The sequence below is a fragment of the Mus musculus genome, chromosome 11, assembly GCF_000001635.26.
Source record: "Mus musculus strain C57BL/6J chromosome 11, GRCm38.p6 C57BL/6J".
NCBI lineage: Eukaryota > Metazoa > Chordata > Mammalia > Rodentia > Muridae > Mus > Mus musculus.
In genome coordinates, this window is record NC_000077.6 from 40316897 (window position 1) to 40339806 (window position 22910).

Genomic DNA, 22910 nt, shown 5'->3' on the forward strand with positions numbered 1-22910 from the left:
TGAAGAGAGCACCTCCAGTAGATAGACTTGGTCCCAGTGGAGGGATGGGGCCACCCACCCATCTAAAAATATTTAACCCAGAATTATACCTGTCTAAAGGAAATAAAGGAACAAAAATGGAGCAGAGGCTGAAGGAAAGGCCATCCAGAGACCACCCCACCATGTGATCCATTCTGTCTACAGACACCAAACCCCAGCCCTATTGCTGATGCAAAGAAATACATGCAGACAGGATCCTGGTATGGCTATCCTCTGAGATGTTCTGCCAGTATCTGACTAAAACACATGCAGATACTCACAGCCACTTATAGGACTAAACCCAGGGACCCCAAAGGAACAGTTAGGGAAAGGGCTAAAAGAGCCGAAGGGGTTTGCAACCCTATAGGAAGAACAAAGGTATCAATAAACTGGACCCCTCAGAGGTTCCAGGAACTAAACCACCAACCAAAAAGTGTACATGGACTGGTCCATTGCTTCCACTACATATGTAGCAGGTGAAGAGCTTGGTCTTGTGGAGGCTTGATACCCCAGAGAAGGGGGATGCTAGAGGAGTGAGGAGAGAGTGGGTGGGTGGGTGGGTGGGTGAGGAAGTGCAAAGAGGATGTGGATGGGTGGGGTTCATGGAAGGGAGACGGGGTAGAGGTATAATGTTTGAAATGTTAACAAATAAAATGAGTAATAAATAAAAAATAAATTTATGAAACTATTTCTATAGAAGAGAAAAATCTCTGTTTTTCAAATCAAAAACATTCTATCAAAAGGCTAGGAATCATCCAAGTGATACAGCAAATGGAAAAATGCCATTTAGTAGGTGTAATTTCTCTCCGGTGAAATAAAAAGTTCCAGAAATTAGCTATGCCATTGTATACCATAGAGATAGCAATCTGTGTCAATACAAAGAAGTTACATCCCATGTTGTATGATTTTAATGACAGCCTAGCAAAAATAAAACTCTAGGAAACTCTTCCATAGGTGATAAAGAAGATATTGGAATAAAAAGAAAACATTTAAATAATCGACTATTTTAATTGCCAGTAGGTGTAATAATAATATCCAGCTGGTTTCCAGAGGAGGGGATGCTCTTTGGGATGTCCTCCCAAGTGAGCAGATTCTGCTGGCTTCATTTGTTTGATACAGTTACTGAGAACAGCCAGATATGTGATCTCCAAATTTGCCTTTTAACTGTACTTCAAGGATCATCACCTGAATTCTACAGATCCCACTTTAAGAAATCTGGAGTGGTAAGAACCCTCCATCCCAGAGCTTCAGAGTAGATTGGGTAAATCCACTTGTAACACCAGTGAACTCCTGTAAAACCCTCAATTGAAAACATTGGCTAGGGCTTACTTGGAAGCTTAAAATAGTACAGCATTAAGGGGTCAATTCTAGGAATGAAATCTAGGCTCTGGCATACTAATAACAACTAGTTGTCATGGTGACCAGAATTGTGATCCAAGTGCCTCACATAAAGAGTAAATTTTATTAAAAATTACTATTATGACATCAATAGGAAATGTACTAGCTTCATAAATTGCCATGACTCGTGGTCAAGTTCACTCAATAGAAGCAGAAATAAAGAAGAAAGAAAATACCCTTGAATCCACCAGATTACAGAGCCTGAATTTCTCTAAAATTCTTTATGAATACAATGAGATGCCTGAATGGCACGACTGTGACTTTAATCATTCATTTGCCTCCTTTCAATATGGCACCAGTAACTTTGATTAGAATATTTAAATTCTGAGAGTTATTGTAATTTGAAAAAACATATTAAGGAAGGCTGGCAGTAACAAAGAGATGGGTAAAATTCATTACTAGGACATGGGACATTTCCTGATGATTATTCTGTCTCCTTTTCTTTTATTAGAATGAAAACTTTCTTCCCACTTGAAAATCTTTAAATCACATTCATGACACGTTAGTATTCTTGGACTATCCTTCTCTTCTGTATAAGGTCCAATGATAATAAATCAAAAGTATCAAATAGAGTCATCCTCCCAGACAATAATTTCCTGGATAACTAACCCTGTATATCTTAAGATGTCTTAGAATATGTAAGAATTTCTTCCTTCTCTATTCAGACCTGCTTCAACAGAAGTATAGGAAAGTCTTTCATACCACGGGTGATTAAGAAACCCTTGGAATGTGAAGGAAAGATTTAAATAATACAATCTGTGCAATGCTGGAACGTTGTCAGATAACTCACCAATCACTCACATTTGTATTCTCTTTTCTGTGTCTTTGAGACCCAGTAACAGTCACAAGAGCAAGTTATCAATTTTTAAAAAATAGTCTGAAACAAAGTTTATATCAGAATCTTTATGGATGCACTATCTTATGTATATATAAGAGAATGTATTTATATTATTCTTTGGAATGATTTGCACAGTTTTCTTCTTGTCACCAATATACCATTACAATTAAAAGAGAAATTACACATCACAGGTACTATCAATGAAGTCCAAGACTCAAGTCACATAATTGCAACCCAAGGAAATGAATTCACCATAAAGTTTTCTGAATGCCTTAATTGTACTGTTTCCAAAAAGACAGCCAACATTGGTTGAGTAATTATGATGCTAGACATCAGAATTGCTAAAGGAGATATGACAAGCACTGGTCCCACACAATTCTGCTTGTGGCATCATTGTGGGTTAATGTCTATGAGAGCTACCCTTCAGTAGATTACTGACTTCAGAAATCCTGCTTTACAAAGGTGGCTCTCTGACAGTCTCCTATAAGCCCTTGCAATGGGGTTTTTGTAAAGAATACAACAGCTTGTGCCATGACACAAATGCATGTGTATTCTTCATAAGCTAGAAGAGTAAGGCAGAAGATGAGATCAGCATGGATAAGAGTCTCCAATATACAATTTGAAAAGAAGTCTGTCCATTTTTAGGTTAGTGAGATAGATCATTCATAAAAGTGCTTGCTTCATAAGAATAATTTCCTGAGTTCTGTACCTCATTAAAACCTGGGCTCCTCAATCCATTTAGTAATCCCAGTACTGAGGAGGCAAGTTCAGGAGGCTCTCTGAGGCATATGGACCAAATATTCTGGACAAGTTAGTAAGCTCCAAGATCAGTGGATATATTCTTTCAAAAATTAATGTGGAGAGTGATTAAGGAAGCAAGCCAATATCAATATGGCCTTTACACACTTGTGCACACATGTGCACATGTATAAACATGCACACATGACCACCCATATACACACACATGGTGATACTTACATGGCACATTGAAATGAAATGTTCCCTACTGTAGGAGGCATATATGGTCCCCCAAAATGACTTCCAAATTCTCCAAGGGAAAGTTCCAAGCCAGAGATGGCCAGGACCCTCAGAAAAACAAGACTTCTCACGTGGATACTTGCAGCTGCCTGTGCAAGTTGTAGAAGTAAAACAAACACAGAGTAGAAGGGAAGATGGGATTGGGTGGGCTGTGTGCTCAGATAGTGACATATCATTCCCCCAGGGGGCTCAATGTCTATATAATATACAGATATAACAAGAATAGGCCCAACTAATCTTTATAGGTGATCTCTGCAGGGGTCTTGTGATCATTCCTTGTTCTGGAATGAGGACCCTGCAGTTAGATCCTTTTTCATGTGTCACTCTTTTATTAAAAGCCAGATGTTGCACAAACATTTCACTTTAGAACGTTCCGTTCCCAGTCTCCTGTGTATAGGAGGCCATGCCATTCCCTTAGCCTTGAGGCCTTTTAGATATGGCATTGCTCACATCCAGAATGCACAGTCACACTTGGGTACATTCATTCCATACATCAATTCTCAGAGCAGGTTCTGATTGACCCACTAAATGAGCTTTCGGAACTGCTCTATGCTTCTGTTTCTGTCAAGTGGAGAGGAAATAACCCATTTACGATGATTGACAACATGACAGAAATGAGCAAAAATCTCTCTTCGAATGTGTCTGCATTTGTGCACATGCATGCCCATGTTCCTGTGCATGTGTGTGCGTGTGAGTGCGTGTGTGTGTATCCCCATGAGCATAAAGCTCACCAACAGATAGCCATCATATTATGATTTTTAGGAGCAATTAAAGAAAGGGTAAGAAATGTCTATAGGCATAATTATCATAAAATGAACTCACATAAAGAGCTGTTAAATCTCCTTAGCTCTCCAGGAGATAGCTTCATTATCCTTCTTTCAGAGATCAGGAAATGACAGAACAGAGAAGTCTAATCATTACAGAAAGTTGCACAGCTTACAAATGACAGAGAATGAAATATATTTGATTGCTTATTTTATAACTGTCTGGCCTGAAAGATCTTCTAGGTCACAACATAAACATGTTCTCTTCTTCAAAAGATGAAAAATAATAGTGTATTTTCAGCTCCACTTTAGAGGAGTCATTCATTTCTAAATCTATCAGACACTTCTTTATGTCCATGAAGATTTTTTGGCTGGTGATTTAAGTTTCTCCTCCCTTTAACTTCTCCTGCACTCATTTCACTTAAAGCACACATAATACGTTCTTTGGCCAACATTTTCACATTGAGACAGAAAGTCAATTTTCCCTTTTGACTTCGCAGAGCTACCCTTTGTAGCTAGTCTTTCACTAATTTTTTAAAGTGACATCATGCTTTGGTTGATGTATGACTGCTGGAATCGTACTCAGTATCACAGGGTAACTTATTGTGTCTGGTTTACATTACTTTCAGTCATTCCTCCCCTCAAGTAGCTTTAGATATAGATGAGAACAGCACTCTTGCAATGTTAGGTCAGTATCAGAGATTTTTCTCTGTTATTGTTCATCTGTCTGTCTTCAATACTCTTCACCTATCCCAGCCTAACTGAAGGGATGTTTCCATGGAAACTCTAGAATGTAACCTCTGTATGAGAAAGTCACTTTAATAGGAAGTGATGATCAAAATCTAGTAAATAATGGGGGAAAGCAAATTGCAAAAGAACAATGCTTTCAAAGGAGGACCTTTGCTCACTAGTATCTCAAAATGTGGACAGCTGATCAAACAGGGTTGGGGAATGTTGACTTATACAGAGTAGAAGTTACACATAGAGACGTGAAGAGCCTAGAGATACCCTTATACTCTGTTTCTCTGAGGAAAGAAAAAGAGGCAAACTTTCCCTGACACAGGTGAGCACAATATCCTTGAAGAGAGAAGAGAAACAAGAAATATTAGTCAAAATATCTATCACTGAGTTCCATGAAATTGGATTGAGGTGAGAGAACAAGCCAAAAAGTTTGGCTTTTGTGTATCTACATGAATCAGAAACTTATTGTCATGAGTGTACTACATACTATTTCATCACATAAAGATACATGAGTGTCAGGGAACAACATTCACATGCAAGACATGATTTTGCTTAGCAAAATTGAGATCTTGGCATGGCACTGTTGTTTTTCTTGGAGCAAACATAATAAACGTAAAACATTTGGCCTTGTGACATCATTAATTTTTCTACTTTGCACAAATAATTGCTATAAATTAAATTGACATCTGGGGAAAAAATGGTTATCGGTTCAATGTTAAATTATATTACATCTTTTTTTCAGAAAGGCTGAAGTCTAAATTAATTTTCCAATCACCAAATGAAAACCAGTTATTGTTTTCTGAAAATAAACTAAATAGACTTTCATGATAGAAAACTTTTTGAATTATAAGCCTCAGCACATACACATTAAAAGAAGTATAAAATTAGCTCACTGCCTACTGGGTTTAAGGCTTTTCCCTGGATCCTTAACTTTGGCTAACTCTCCCATGTTCATTTAAACTACAACTTTAAAAACACAAAAAGAGTTCAAATGCCACTATCCAACATGAGTACACAATGTTGCTCTCAGAAGACATGAAATTAAGTGAAAATTGCAGTTAAAAAAGGAGATTCCTTACTATAGTCAAAGGGGCCAGAGAAGTCTCCAAAACAACACAGGCTACTGTAATTACCCTTAGTTACCTACCATAACTACATGGGACAATCCTATTGCTGAAGAACTCTAGCTTCCAGACATATGAAAAACAGTCAAGGCAACCAGGAAACTTCTGGATTGGTTTCATATTGTCAAAAGGAGCTATGCAGCCTGGTAGGAAAGAAAAGGCATCTGGGATCATCCCCAGAGCTAGATGCTACATATTTATCTGCCAGGTAAGATGCTCAAACTGATACAATGATAACATGACTGCTATAGGGAAACTTCTGATGGGAACTAAGGCTTTCTCAGAAGGAGGGAATTTTATTCTTCCTACTATAATCCTTGTTAAAACAAACAAACAAACAAAAAAAAAACTATAGGTAAGGAGGTCATAGACCATAGGTTAAAAACAAGCCACTGTTATTTTGTTAAATGATCATGTTGTCAAACTGCCTTCTAAACATGTGTTTATATGTATAGACCAGGGCTGCTCTCAACCTTGGTCAGAGACTCTTCTTTTTGCAATGTGAAGCAGTCAACGCAGACATATACCTGGTCAAGGTGCATAGAACAAGAGACTGCATACTCAGCCTAAACAGAACATCTGTATTACGCTACCATCAATAGCACCAAGATTTAGGGAACAATGTCGGAAAGATGAGACAATGATGAGCTATGGTGTAATGTCTTCTAGTCAGGATGTGGCTATAGAAATCAGTAACTTACTGCAGTCATGGCTGTGACCACAGCAAAAGACCAGACCACTCAGAATCCCAGCATAAATAGGAAAGAAGATCTCCCTGCTCCATAAACTATTAGCTATTGATAGTTCCTGGGGGGAGGAAAAAAATCATTCTTTTCTGAGGACGTGGCTATCTCCTGCACCTGTGGATGGCCCACATTCCCGTATATATAGGTACCCCCGACTAGACTTTATAGGTTATCAAAAATAAATGAAACTGAGATGGGGGTCATGTTCAGAAATATGGATGGTAGTTGAAAAGAATATTATGGGGGAGAATGATATATTTCATGATATTAGCAAATAAAATTCTCAAAGATAAAGAAAAAAAATAAACAGGTAGAATTAGCTTGTTATTTAAAGACATGGAAGAAATGTCCAGATGAAAGACATCTTACTTTTCTGGGAGAACGATACAGATGCTGATGAGGAAAAGAATATGGGAAAATTGCTTTTCGGCTGTCTTGCAATGTCTTGGCACTTGAACACTGGTGTATGCATTTTTTAAAAAGTATTTTGTCAAAGAAATCACATTTTGCACTTAATACTCATTAATATATAGAAGTCCAACATTTACTTTAATCTGAGGGTGCTATCATCCTGGTAAGTGGCTAACACTGACATGCAAGGCCTCTTTCATGTTGGATTTCTAACTTTTCAACCAACATGTATTTAATTAGTTAATTTGTGCATTCACATACACATGTATGTGTGCCACAGTGCACATTTGAAAAGCAGAGACTAATACACAACGGTAAATCTTTACATTACATGCATTCCCAAGGACTAAACTTGTGTTGCCATGTGCTTAGAGGCAAGCTACTTTACCTTCTGAGCCATCTTGACATCCCATAATGTTTGTCTGTTTGTTTGTTTGTTTAATGAAACATCTACCCTGTATTTAACTGAGAAAATTAATGAGTTTAAAATAAACCTACAGAGGCATTCTGTGTGTATAACCAAGAAAATTTTCAAACTGGAATTGGTCAGAAAGGAGTTTTGCTCCTTTGACTTGAAAAATATAATTTACTTCCTTTTTCCCTGTGGCATATATTATCTGTGTAACTTAGACAATTAATCTCTTACAACTAGTCCATGAACCATTGATGGAAACCCTATACTTTTCTTATTCCCTGTAGCCATTTTACACCGTAGCTCTATGATGAAAAGAGGAGTGGAGAAGGAAATTAAAAGAAACAACTAGGGGTAGTCTTACCCTGGGATTTCACAAACCAAAGTGTTTTAAAAACCATCTTGAACTCTGGTGATGTTCCTTTCCCATTTGTAGGGTGTTTTTATTTAATTATACAAAGAATAATCTGAGAAGTGAGCAGTGGTTTCAATTTGTCTGATAGAGAAAACTGGAGAATTACCCTTCAGAATACTTAATTAAACATTTCTATCAATTACACTGAATAAATATGCAGTCACAACTATTGCTGGTTCGTTTGGCATTTAAAGAGATGGCGTATATTAAACCCACAGTTTGCCTGTGCACTGCATTAGACTCGGTTAGCAAACAGAGCAATTGTTTCTCCTAAGCAAATTGTTCCTTTTAATTAAAGCATTTGCTCTTCTCTTAGCACTTTACAATGTGTGATACAAGATAAACATAAAATACTTCCTGTATATTTTCCCTCAGCTTTCTCCAACCTGACAAAAAATCTGACAAAAGGGTCCTTGGATTTATAGCACAAGTCATATACCTTTGCTGCTATCAGCATCTTCACTGACTTCCCTTGAACAGCTCCAAACTGGGCTCCTGGGCTCGATTTCTACATTCTTCAGTACCCCAGTATATCTTTTAGTTCACAGAGATTAACTGAGGCTCTTCTACTCCCTTCTATTCCCTTAAAATAAGCAAAACATCTTACTGTTGCACACGGGCCGTTCACCACCTGCTTACTGCTTGGAACCAATGCTCACTACCGCAGCTATGCCAACCCACTCTTTCCTCGGTCTTAAAGTTCCCTGAATGCATTACTTTTTAATCCTCCCCTCCAGAGCTAACTAAAGCTTTGCTCTCAGCACTGAGAATCTATCTTCAACATTGTGGTGTATGAGCTCTTCGAGGCTGTCTCTTACCTACTGGCCTGCCTCTGAAAGACCAGGCATGTTCATCAGATCTCTGTTACTTTCATAGAGTACTGGACATGAACGATTTAATAATGAGAACGATCTGTTTTGGTTCACAATTTCAGAGAATCATTCATACTCCATTGGGTGTTCCTGCAGCAAGGCCCCACACCAGGGTAGGAATGCATGGACAAGCCCCGTGTGCCTTTTTGGTAGCATTGAAGCAAAGAATAAGGATTCATTGTCTACTACCATTTGTCCTTAATGAACTCTGTTAATTACAATCAAGACACATAACTGAGAAGGAATAAATTGAAATTCTAACAAATGGATGGTCAGATAGATGAACTTCTGCACAAAGGTTCAGTTCACTAACAAAATGAATAAATGAAATTAAGAAAGTTCAGCTCATTTATACTTCTTGCTTTCCTTTCTCTCTTCCTTTCTATTACTTGCCCTCTTTCAGTCATTTCAATAGTTAACCTTTTTAAAGTGTGCATCCACACAGAAACTATTTACACGTGTGTGGGTATGTATGCATGAATGTGTGTATGTAGAGGCCAGTGGACAATCTTGGGTGTCACCCTCAGGAACACCATCAATCTGCTTTGAGATGGGGCTTCTCATTGGCCTAGAGCTTTCAATTAGTGTAGACAAGATAACCAATAAGCCTCATGCATCTTCCTGCCTCCACTTCCCAAGCAATGGGATTACAAAATCATGTCATCACACCCATCATTTTTATGTGGATCCTGGGATTGAATTCAGTTCTTCATATTTATAAGGCAAGAACTTTACTGACTGTTCAATTCTACTAGCTGCATTAGCTAGTAATTTCTATCAAATAATATTTATTTTGAGGCAGTGTTCCCAAGAGTCACACCAGTCAGAATGGCTAAGATCAAAAACTCAGGTGACAGTAGATGCTGGCGAGGATGTGGAGAAAGAGAAACACTCCTCCATTGCTGGTGGGATTGCAAGCTGGTACAACCACTCTGGAAATCAGCCTGACAGTTCCTCAGAAAATTGACATAGTACTTACTACTGGAGAATCCAGCTATAACACTCTGGGCATATACCCAAAAGATGCTCCAACATATAACAAGGACACATGCTCCAGTATGTTCATAGCAGCCTTATTTATAATAGCCAGAATCTGGAAACAACACAGATGTCATTCGACAGAGGAATGGATACATAAAATGTGGTACATTTACACAATGGAGCACTACTCAGCTATTAAAAACAATGACTTCATAAAATTCTTAGGCAAATGGATAGCATTAGAAAATATTATCCTGAGTGAGGTAATCCAGTCACAAAAGAACACACATGGTATTCACTCACTGATAAGTGGATATTAGCCCAGAAGCTCAGAATGCCCAAGATACAATTCATAGACCACATGAAGCTCAAGAAGAAAGAAGTCAAAAGTGTGGCTGTTTCATTTCTTTTTAGAAGGGGGAAGCCCCAGTATAGGGGAATGCCAGGGTCAGGAAGCAGGGATGGGTGGGTTGCGGACCAGAGGGAGGGGAAAAAGGATAGGGAATTTTCAGAGGGGAAACTAGGAAAGGGGATAGCATACAAAATATTCAAGGGAGGAAATATGGAGACAAAGGATGGAGCAGAGACTGAAGTAAGGCCATCCAGAGACTGTCCCACCTGCAGATTCATCCCACATGCAGACGCCAAACCCAGACACTATTGTGGATGCCAACAAGTGCTTGCTGAAAGGGGCCTGATAAAGCTGTCTCCTGGAAGACTCTATCTGATCTTGGCCAATACAGAGGCAGATGCACACAATTAACCATTGGATTAAACATGGGGTGACCAATGGAAGAATTAGAGAAAGGACTGAAGATGAAGGGGTTTGCAACCCATAGGATATCAACCAACCTGACACTCCAGAGCTCCCAGGGACTAAACCATCAACCAAAGAGTACACATGGAGGGACCCATGGCTCCAGCTGCATATGTAGCAGAGGATGGCCTTGTCAAGTATCAATGTGAGGAGAGGCCCTGGCTCTGAGGAAGGCTTAATGCCCCAGTGTAGGGGAATGCCAGGGAAGGGAGGTGGGAGTGGATGGGTGGGTGGAGGAGCACCCTCATAGAAGGAGGGAGAAGGAGGATGAAATAGGGGGTTTCCAGAGGAGAAACTTGGAAAGGGGATAACATTTGAAATGTAAGTAAATAAAATAGCCAATAAAAATAACATTATATGTAGTGTGTATATATAAATATTATATTTAACATATATAAAATATCATATGTATATATCACATATATCATACTAGACAATTATTGTGCACACTGAAGCTCAGGGAACATCTCAGAAGAGGGAACATAAAGAATGTAAGAGCTGGAAGATGGGAAAGAGTGCTATGAAAGGTTTTCTTCTGGGCATGTCATGGCTGTTGTACCCGTGAGTTCATAATACCAGTAGCTACCTTCAAAAGACTTTACAAGACTGGGTCTATCAATAGTTCATTTGTGAGCGTCTAAGGTCCCACTCCTTTTTCAGAAGCTATAGGTGTTATCAGCGGCTAAGAGTCATATTTCTCAACCATATAGCCAAGGATAAATTGAGTTCTCTCAGGTAAGTATTCCCCAGCCCAGGCTGATGCAGGCAACTGTGATTTAATGCAGTAGACAACAGCAAGCAAAAGAGATGAAAAGGAAGAGATTCGGCTGCAAGGAGATGAGTTAATTGAAGGTAACAAATGAAACTTTTATTAAAGACTACTATATATTTGTAAAAAACTCTGAAAGAATAATTTTAATCTATAAACCATACTTATCATAAAAAAGAAATGACTGTTCAGTGGCACATCTCTACCAAGAACACGCTTCTCTTCCTGCCTCCTCCATTCTACTCACCTCTTTATTCCAATTACAAAATCTTGCCTCTGTGCACGAGGGAGACAGAGCTTTGCTTCAAAACCCCATAATTCTTCACCTGTAGAATTGAGTTATAGGAAATAAACTCAGAGAGCTTTGTCTGCCCTTGGAGATGACTTAATAAACGATCCTAGACTGATATTTTAATGAGAAGACTGCTGGGAGAGAGTCTCAGAAGAGGATAAGTAAATCCTCTTGCAAGAAATATTAACACAAATGACACCAAATGTGTCTGTGATTTGTAAGTGTAGATGGGAAATCCTTTGATACTTCTCACATTGAGTGGGACGGTGGGCAGGTATTCACTCTTTGAAACAGTAGGGTTAACAAAAGCTTCAACACATTGTATACAGAAGGCCTGATCCTAGGGGACGTCTTGGGGTGTGATTTTAAAGCTTATGAAGCTTCTGCTTTTATGGAGAGGTATCAGGTCACTGTATGGTTCTCTACACATGTGCCAGTTGACAGTTGCAGCTGAGGCAGCCTTCCAGCCATTCTCCGAAGGTACCAGATCTGCCAGTGAAGTCAGCTTGAACACATAAGAAGCTGAATATGATGAAGTAACTATTCCTTCACATGAAAAAGTCATCAAGCCAGCTTGTCCCTAAATTTCCTTTTAATTACTTTTTAGGTTAGCCCACAAAATAAAGGGTTTCATTATGGCATTTTCAAAACATATGCTATTATATATAATGGCATCTTCTTCATCATTATTTTGCACTACCTGCTCCCGCACAACCTTCATGCTTGGCCACTGAATCCCAAACAATGAGAGAGTGGAGAAGAATGTGTTAGAAAGGGAGATATCAAAAGATTACAAAAGTAACTAAAATAAAATATGACTTCCCGATAAAGAGAAATTCCAAAAGCAAATTTATATAAATATAAGAATGGAAAAAGTATTTTAAAATCTATGAGCTTTTAAAAAATAAGATATTAGTCAAAATATCCATAAAAATAGAATCAACAATTAAAAGGAAAAAAAAAGAAGAGAGAGGAGGAAAAAGAGGAAGAAGAGAAGAAAAAGGAAGAAGAAGAGACAGGAGAAGAGGAGAAGAAGGAAGAAGAGGAACAAAAAGAAGAGGAAGGGAAAGAAAAGAAAAGGAAAGGAAAGAAAGAAAAGAAGAGAAAAGAAAAGAAAAAAGAAATGGAAAAAAGAAAAGAGAAGGGCCAGTGATGTAATGAAATTGTGAACAATCCAGGCATTATGATGCTCACCTTTAAACTGAGGCAGAGGCAGGTAGATCTCTCAGTTCAAGGACAGCCTAGTCTACAAGGAGAGTTTCAGGACATCCAGTGCTATTACACAAAGTAATCAAGTCTCAAAAATTAAACAAACATGCAGCTTGATCTTCTGGCTTAGAATTAAAAAAGAAAACATTAAAAGCTCTTTAAAAAACATAAGTGAAAATACTACTAGCAAATTCAGAAGAAATGGAGTGAAATAAAATAAGCAACAGAAAAAGAGAAAAAATAAATAACAACAACAAAAAACAAATAACAACAAAAGGATGAAGCATTCAAGGAGCTTACTTCTCAGTTCTTGAATATTGAAAGCTGCCAATTATTTCCATGGAGGCAGAAGCAGAACCCAAGGAACTCATGGATTCCCATATCTATTATGACCTATGCTCATGTTGAGGCTACACTAATCAGTGTCCAGTGTCTGCCAGATACATCTTTATTTAATGTCTTCTTTTCTTTGCATACATAGATTTGTAGCCTGTGGACTAAAAGTGTCTCCAAATCCTCCCAAGACTGAATATATGATATATTATGACACATGGCTAATGTTCTAGATGATTAGTGTTTCATGGGTATGTTACAAGCAGGAGAGAGTAACAACAGCACTGTCTTCATAATTTCTGTAGTTGCTAAATATTGTTCACCTGATAGACGCATGAGCCATGGACACCGAGTGTTCTACTGGAGCATCAGTGTTCTCAAGCTGTTCTTCCATCCCTGCTTCTGTGGAGCCACAGGTGGAGCTCTGCTTGCTTGCCTTGGGTGACTTCTCTTTTTATTCCTCAGCTTTGCCTTATCACTTTTCTGCTCTTCTATTACTGCACCTGTGACTCTCTAAAGTCATCTTCCTTCTCTTGGAATAGAGTCTATGCATTCTCATAGTGTCTGGGCCATCGTGGAGCAACTTCTGGTGCATCATCTTTCCTGGAAACTGAGTTAAGATCCTCTCTTGCTGCTGCTTGTTAACTGCCTACCACTATTACATCTATGGCAACCTTGCACAACTGAGAGTCACTAGGTGACCATGGGCATGCTGAGATGCTGGCAGCAGTGAATATGTGACTCTCCAGTTTGGAAGACACAAAAGAACTCAGATGATATGCACTCACTGGTAAGTGGATATTAGCCCAAAAACTAAGAATACCCAAGATACAATTTGTAAAACACATGAAACTCAAGAAGAAGGAAGACCAAAGTGTGGATACTGTGTTCCTCCTTAGAATGGGAACAAAATACTCATGGAGGGAGTTACAGAGACAAAGTTAGGAGCTAAGACGGGAAGAAGGACCATACAGAGACCGCCCCACCCAGGGATCCATCCCATAAACAGCTACCAAATCCAGACACTATTGCATATGCCAGCAAGATTTTGCTGACAGGACCCAAATATAGCTGTCTCTAGTGAGGCCATGCCAGTCCCTGGCAAATACAGAAGTGGATGCTCACAGTCATCTATTGGATGGAACACAGGGACCCTAATGGAGAAGCTAGAGAAGGTACCCAAGGACTTGAAGGTGTCTGCAACCCTACAGGAGGAACAACAATATGAACTAACCAGTACCACCAGAGCTCATGTCTCTAGCTGCATATGTAGCAGAAGATAGCCTAGTTGGTCTTCATTGGGAAGAGAGGCCCTTAGTCTTGTGAAGATTATATGCCCCAGTACAAGGGAACACCAGGGCCAGGAAGCAGGAGTGGGTGGGTTGGGGAGCAGAGCAGGGGAATGGTATAGGGGACTTTCAGGATAGCATTTGAAATGCAAATAAAGAAAATATCTAATAAAAGAAAATGAAAAAAAAAAAAGACAAGCACCAGAGATAGCCTAATCATGGGCTAGACAATGATTGACACTCTACCCTGCCATTCCTAAATTTATTCAGAAAAACATGATACACAATCACATGTCTACTGCTTTTCATTCATGAGTCTTGAGGTCATTTTTTTTTAATGTAGCCATACTAAAAGAAGAAACATTTATTTCTCAGTCAAGATAAAGTCAGAAGACAAGGAAACTAATTACAAAGCAGTTCAGGCAATGATCTTATCAATAAAAGGAGATTTTTATTGTATGACTTGCTGATGGCTACTGGGATCACTTCTCTTAATGGCACAATTGCCTTTTCTTTTAGGTCTAATCCAGAAGAATTTTCTGCTGTGCTTAGTTTATAAGTTGTAACAGGTACATGTCATCATTTCCATAGGATTCCAGTTGGACTCACCCAAAGTACTTGGTAAATAAAGAATCACGCACCATGTTCCTTCCATGATAAAACTTTCCCTGAAAAAAAATATACATGAGGGGTGTGTGTGCGTGTGTTTGTGTGTGTGTAAAAATAAATTAACATAATTGACGTTGGACTTAAATTCTGTTCAAACATAAGAAATGTAACTCATATAGAAAACAGGATATCTGGATATGTAAAAAAAAATGTAGAAACTGAACTAAAATGCACCATTTCTTTGTAATTCTGGGCAGCTTTGCTTTGTACAAAGCCTCTTTTAGAGAGCAAATAAAAATCTAGGTACTATTTTATTCAGAGTCTAAAATATGGTTCTGTATAGTCAGTCATCCATTTGGCATTTTTCTAAGCAGCACAACTGAAAGCCTAATAATCCCATAAAGCAGACAAGAAATGTTTTTAACCAATACCTGTGCAGAAAATCACTGATAAACTTAAAGCTAAATAAATAAATAATGTTTCTAGAAAAAAATATAAGAAAATATCTTTGTACTTTTAAAATGTGCTTCAGTGGGAACAAAAAAGTGATACCCAAGAAAAGGGGTAAAAATGGAACAGAATTGAAGACCCAGAGATGAACCCACACACCTATGGTCACTTGATCTTTGACAAGGAAGCTAAAACTATCCAGTGGAAAAAAGACAGCATTTTCAACAAATGGTGCGGGCGTTTATCATGTAGAAGAATGCAAATCGATCCATTTCTATCTCCTTGTACTAAGGTCAAATCTAAGTGGATTAAGGAACTCCACATAAAACCAGAGACACTGAAACTTATTGAGGAGAAAGTAGGGAAAAGCCTTGAAGATATGGGTACAGGGGAAAAATTCCTGAATAGAACAGCAATGGCTTGTGCTGTAAGATCAAGAATCGATAAATGGGACCTCATAAAATTGCAAAGCTTCTGCAAAGCAAAAGACACCATCAATAAGACAAAAAGGCCACCAACAGATTGGGAAAGGATCTTTACCTATCCCAAATCAGATAGGGGACTAATATCCAATATATATAAAGAACTCAAGAAGGTGGACTCCAGAAAATCAAATAACCCCATTAAAAAATGGGGCTCAAAGCTGAACAAAGAATTCTCACCTGAGGAATATCGAATGGCAGAGAAACACCTGAAAAAAATGTTCAACATTCTTAATCATCAGGGAAATGCAAATCAAAACAACACTGAGATTCCACTTCACTCCAGTCAGAATGGCTAAGATCAAAACCTCAGGTGACAGCAGATGTTGGCGAGGATGTGGAGAAAGGGGAACACTCCTCCATTGTTGGTGGGATTGCAAGCTTGTACAACCACTCTGGAAATCAGTCTGGCGGTTCCTCAGAAAATTGGACATAGTACTACCGGAGGATCCCGCAATACCTCTCCTGGGCATATATCCAGAAGATGTCCCAACCGGTAAGAAGAACACATGCTCCACTATGTTCATAGCAGCCTTGTTTATAATAGCTAGAAGCTGGAAAGAACCCAGATGCCCCTCAACAGAGGAATGGATACAGAAAATGTGGTACATTTACACAATGGAATACTACTCAGCTATTAAAAAAAATGAATTTATGAAATTCCTAGGCAAATGGATGGACCTGGAGGGTATCATCCTGAGTGAAGTAACCCAATCACAAAGGAACTCGCACAATATGTACTCACTGATAAGTGGATAATAGCCCCAAAACTTAGGATACCCAAGATATAAGATACAACTTGCCAAACACATGAAATTCAAGAAGAATGAAGACCAAAATGTGGACACTTTACCCTTTCTTAGAAATGGGAACAAAACACCCATTGAAGGAGTTACAGAGACAAAATTTGGAGCTGTGATGAAAGGATGGACCATCTAGTGACTGCCATATGCAGGGATCCATCCCATAATCAGCTTCCAAATGCTGACACCATTGCATACACTAGCAAGATTTCGCTGAAAGGACCCAGTTATAGCTCTCTCTTGTGAGACTATGCCGGGGCCTAGCAAACACAGAAGTGGATGATCACAGTCAGCTATTGGATGGGTCACACGGCCCCTAATGGAGGAGCTAGAGAAATTACCCAAGGAGCTATAGGGAACTGCAACCCTATAGGTGGAACAACAATATGAACTAACCAGTACCCGGGAGCTCTTGTCTTTAGCTGCATATGTATCAAAAGATGGCCTAGTCGGCCATCACTGCAAAGAGAGGCCCATTGGACTTGCAAACTTTATATGCCCCAGTACAGGGGAACGCCAGGGCCAAAAAGGGGGAGTGGGTGGGTAGGGGACTGGGGGGGTGGGTATGGGGGACCTTTGGGATAGCATTGAAAATGTAAATGAGGAAAATACCTAATTAAAAAAAAAGAATGAATAAAAAAAAAAAAGAAAAGGGGTAAAATTCTCCTCAACTAAATGAATAACTACAGACTGGGAAAAACTATTGACATGGGCACATGTACCTACCAAACCTTGTATACTGACAATAAGAAAGTCCTGTTACATGGAAATTAAAAACGCAGGTTCTCAAATTCTATGGGATAGAAATGGGATATGCTGATAGTCCATGGCAAATACCATGACCAGGCACAGCAAACACAAGAGTTTCTGTGGCGTAGGATTCCAGAGGGAGAAAGGCAAAGTGGCAGGCTGGAAGTGGAAATTGAGAGACCACATCTCAATGTAACACAAGAAACAGAAAGTGAGAGCAGGGAATGGGATACAGCTACAAGCTCTCTGAGCCATTTCCAGTGACATCCTTCCTTCAGCAAGACCCCACCTCCTAGATTGTGTAGCTTCCTGAAAAAGTCCCACCGACTGAAAAGAAATTAAAATCGTTGGTTCATGGGTGAAATAACATAGTTCATTCAATCCATCACAATTAGTGATTAAATATGAGGAAAAAAAATGAAGCCTCTAGACACTCTCCAAACCCGAGAGAGACAGAGAGAGAGAGAGAGAGAGAGAGAGAGAGAGAGAGAGAGAGAGAGAGAGAGAGAGAGAGCTAGGATGTTAGTAAGTTTTGGGGATGACTGATATTGTATTATTTGCTAGAATGTAAATACAATCCTTTTAGTAGACTGTTAACAGTTTTTGATAAACATAGATTTAACCTAAAACAATACTTCCTACCCTAAATGTTGCCTAGAGAGAAAATACATGTCTATTAAAAAACATTAAAAAATGTAGAAAGTAACATCATTCATTATAGTAAAATTTTGAAAACAACCTAAATATCACTGAATTAATAAGTCAGTGGGTAAGCAAGTTTGTGGTTTAGCCACACAATGAAAGGACCTACTTACTTGACAATAAAACATAAATTAAGCACTCATATACATATATTCTTTTCTATACAAATTTCACTTTGACAAAATGTGGAGAAATACACTAAAGTATGCAAATGTAATTACCTGACAGTCGTTTTCAGTAGTGAATAATAGATTTAATTGAGTTCCTCAAGGGAGGAGCTACAACAGATTAACTGTGGCTTATATATACAGTTGAAAATTTTTAGATTACACTGGAATTGCCTCATTTATTTTTATGAAAACTGGTTACAGTATATTAGTGTAACAAACCAGCTTGCAGTAGATCCCAATGTCTATACCTATCTAATTCAAAGTGTCATGGTTTTTATAGTAATGTCTTTGTTGTAAGTATTTATGTGTATACTTCTTTGTAATGATTGTCACTTACTTGAGTTGCTATAATAAAATATAGTACTAGTTACTAGGGGCTTAAACAGCAAATATTTTTTTCCCATGTTTCTAGAATCAGTGAAGTTCATGAAGTGCCATTTATGGAGGATGCTGTACTGGCTAGTTTTGTGTCAACTTGACACAGGCTGGAGTTAATCACAGAGAAAGTATCTTCAGTTGGGGAAATGCCTCCACGAGATCCAGCTGTAGGGCATTTTCTCAATTAGTGATCAAGGGGGAAAGGCCCCTTGTGGGTGGGACCATTCCTGGGCTGGTAGTCTTGGGTTCTGTAAGAGAGCAGGCTGAGCAAGCCAGCGGAGGCAAACCAATAAAAAACATCCCTCCATGGCCTCTGCATCAGTCCTGCTTCCTGACCTGCTTGAGTTCCAGTCCTGACTTCCTTCAGTGATGAACAGCAATGTGGAAATATAAGCTGAATAAACCCTTTCCTCCTCAACTTGCTTCTTGGTCATGCTGTTTTGTCCAGGAATAGAAACCCTGACTAAGACAGATGCTTAGCCTGGTTTGCAGACCATGGTTTTTCTCTTGAAAGGTCACCTGGAAATGGGAAGAGAGTGGAGATGACTCCCCTGTTTATAATAGTCCTAATTCTACCAAGGGCTCTGACACAAGCCGAATTATCTTATTTTTATGATCAAAATATCTCTCAACATCTCTATCTCTAAATAACATGATATAAAATTAGAAATGCAGCTGGATTTGGTGGTGCATGCCTTTAATCCCAGAATTTGGCAGGCATAGGCAAGTGGATCTATGTGGGTTCTAGGCAGACCTAGTCTACAGAGCAAATTCCAAGACAGTCAGGGCTATACAATGTAACCCTGTCTCAAACAAACAAACAAACAAACAAAAATAACCACACACACAAAAAGGAATGCAATAAAATTTAATTAAAATAATAATTTAATTTTTTTTTTAAGAAAAGCCTTGATACAACATTATAAGACAAGAAATCTACAATGGTGCCCTTGGGTTTCTTTTTATTGACCATCTATTGTTGTGCATGTAAGAGCAGTTTGTTTCCCCAATGAGATGCTCTTGGAGGAAACTTAATTTTTTATTTGCAAGTTGTCACCAGTTGGAGATATTTTCTGCCTTAGAGATGGGGGCATATGTCCACTTCTCCTTTCAACTCTAGGGTTTCATTTGGTCCATATCAGTGATAAAGCCACTGTGAATGCTGCCTATTGAGCCCATTGTTCTAGAAGGGCTTGTTTTCTTGGTGTCCTTCATCCCTCGGTTCTTACAATCTTTCTACTCCCTCTTCTTCAGGGTTTCAGGAGCCATGAATGGAGTGATTTGGTGGAGACATCCTGTTTACAGCTGAGTATTCAAAGGTAACTCATTCTCTACATAATGTCTAGCTGTGTGTCTCTCTATTCTCTTCTGCTGCAGGAAGAAGCTTTTCTGACTATCTTTGAGCAAGACACTGACTCTGAATATTATAGCAGAATGTCTTTGAGAGTCATTTTATTGTGCTCTTTTAGTAAAATAGAATTATTTGATTTTATCCAAGGTCCCTGGACTAATCTCAGGTTCATGGTCAACCAAGGAGGATCACGGATAAGTTCCATCTCACCGAGTAGACCTTAAGACAAATCTGTTGCTTGTCGTTTTACACTCTGCCTGCCCTTGCTGTGTGAAGTGGACTAACTACCAGCCCCAACCTGGCTTCTCTTGAATCCTTGGGTAAAAGGTACACTCACATATGTTCCTTTTCAACTAGCCTTCTTGGCACAGTTGCTGGGTACTACTATCTCCTACCTGGAGAAGCATGCCCTTATCAATTTCTTATCTCAGTCTCTCCTACCTTCCCTAACTTCAGTTGCAAAACTCTCCTGAACACCCACCTGTAGGAGTGGCATGTGAAGCCACTACATTTTCAGATCTCACATGGTTGCCCAGTTCTCCTCTCTCCAAAGCATAGCAAAATCGGTTCTCCTTCCTTGCATCTCCCTTCTTGCCTCCAGAGATTCAGAAGTCCTGCCTATACCTTCCCCCCAGCAATTAGCCCACAATTTTCTTTATTGACAGATCAAGAACCAATTGATCAATTTGGGTCATTTTATTTTATTTATATATTTTTCTTTCTTTTTTCCCTATGGAAAAATATGTTTTACATTATGTGTAAAATAAATACCCTATGGCTATATATATTGTGACTTCCAGTTTAATATTTTTGTGGGATTCCTAAATGTGCAAACAAGTGGGTCTCAACATCTATATCTGTGTTTTTTAATGTTTTCTTGGGCTCTTTTCCTTCTGTTTGGTTTTGTTTTGTCCTATTCTAGTATGTTAGTTTTATTTTATTTTAATATCATCCCTTAGAACCCTGTTTGTTTTCTAATGAGAGACAAAGAGGGAGTGAATCTAGATAATGGGGAAGTGAAGAGGAAACAGGAATAGAGGAAGAGAACTGCAATCAGGACCCATTATATGAGGAAAAATCTATTTTCCATAAAAGAAAAATTAGAAATGTAGCGTATGAATTTGAAGAATATGTTATAGGTCAATCTTTAGCTGTGTGTTTACAGGACATATAGGCAGAAGATTAACAGCAGAAAGACATTATCCTCTTCCCAAAATCACATTGTTGAAACTTATCTTGTTTTAAAAATGCATTAATTGCCAATAACCAAACAAACCGCAGAGTAGTAAAACTCAGTGTGCAAATCAAATAGTAAAATATGCTTAATTACATAATCAATAACATGGGTCGTAAATGGTCATCAGCTGCTTTTCTTACATTGTGCAAGTCCCCACAACTACACTTTGATTCCTGTAGCTCTTCTGCAGAGAAGGAGAGCTCTCCTTGACCTACCTCTCCTCTAAACATCCAGTAAATCACTTTGTCCCTGGGCTAGAGTAAGCAAACGTTCTGCAAAGATCGTGGTGGTTAATATTTTAGGGCTATAGGCTATCAGTCTCTATCAGAACTGAAAAATATATGGTAGTAGTATGAAGGTCACCCAACAATATATAAATAAATGATTATGGCCATGTTCCAAAAAGTTTTTATTTACAAAATCAAAGAGGGCAATAGAATGAGCATGCAGACAGCATTTTGTGCCCTAAGTAATATTAATAATCAAAGCAATGATAAAAATTTAAGAAATATTTGAGTAAAGTATAATACATACATAGGGATAGACATTTCAAGACAAAATTAACAAATTATATAGATTCTATAAATTAAATAATAATTTTGTAGATATGAAATACTTTAACAAGTGAAGTATTTTTTATGTTAACCTTATATCTATAGTAGACAGTATTAAGATTGGGATAGCATTGGAAATGTAAATGAAATAAATACCCAATTAAAAAAAAATAAAATAAAAAACATTTTAAAAAAAGAATGAAACAGTTCTTTGAACTTAATATCAAAATCTTTCTGTAACTCCCATTTTATGTAAAATTTTGTCTTTGGGATAATTTTCTAAAGAACTTTTTGTCTTCAAAGGCATAAAAAGGCCACAGCAAATAAAATTTTTGATTGGATGGTTTGGCTTGGGGAGCTCTGTCCCATCCATCCATCTACACACACACACACACACACACAAGATATTTCAGTCTAAAAGAAATATACATATATATTATACTTCTTTTATGTATTACATTCTAAGTGTAGTTTCCCCTCTCTCCCTCCCCATCTTCTTTCTCCCTCTGCCTTTCCTCTCCCTCAGATCCACAACCCCCCCTCCACCTTCCCTCAGAAATGAAAAGGCCTCCCAGGGACATCAACCAAACATAAAAAGCCACAATAAGACCATGTATTTACCAACATATCAAGGCTGGACAAGGCAACATAGTAGGAGGAAAAGGATGCCACAAGCAGGTGAAATTGTCAGAAAGAGTTCCAGATCCCATTGTTAGGGTTTCCACAAGAACACTAAGCTACTCCAACATAACATATGTGCAGAGGACCTAGGTCAGACCCCTATAGACTCTCTGATCCCTGGGATCCCCCATGAGACTCCAGTCAGTTGAGTCTCTGAGCTGTGTTCTTGCAGTGTCTCTAACCCTTCTGGCTCCTCCAGTCCTTCTTTCCTTTCCTCTGCTCCCTGAGGTTCACCTAGTGTTTGGCTGTGGAACTGTAAATCTTCTCCCATCAGTT

General features: G+C 38.5%; 1 long non-coding RNA gene across 1 annotated transcript in view; it reads left to right on the forward strand.

The window, feature by feature from the left end:
- Gm12132 overlaps nucleotides 1-20946 on the forward strand; it is a 329649-nt gene extending 308703 nt beyond the window's left edge. Inside the window, exons 7-8 of the long non-coding RNA XR_388581.1 lie at nucleotides 20066-20130; nucleotides 20310-20946. This is a non-coding gene — a long non-coding RNA (predicted gene 12132). The remainder of the gene's footprint in view (nucleotides 1-20065; nucleotides 20131-20309) is intronic.
- The last annotated feature ends 1964 nt before the right edge of the window (nucleotides 20947-22910 follow it).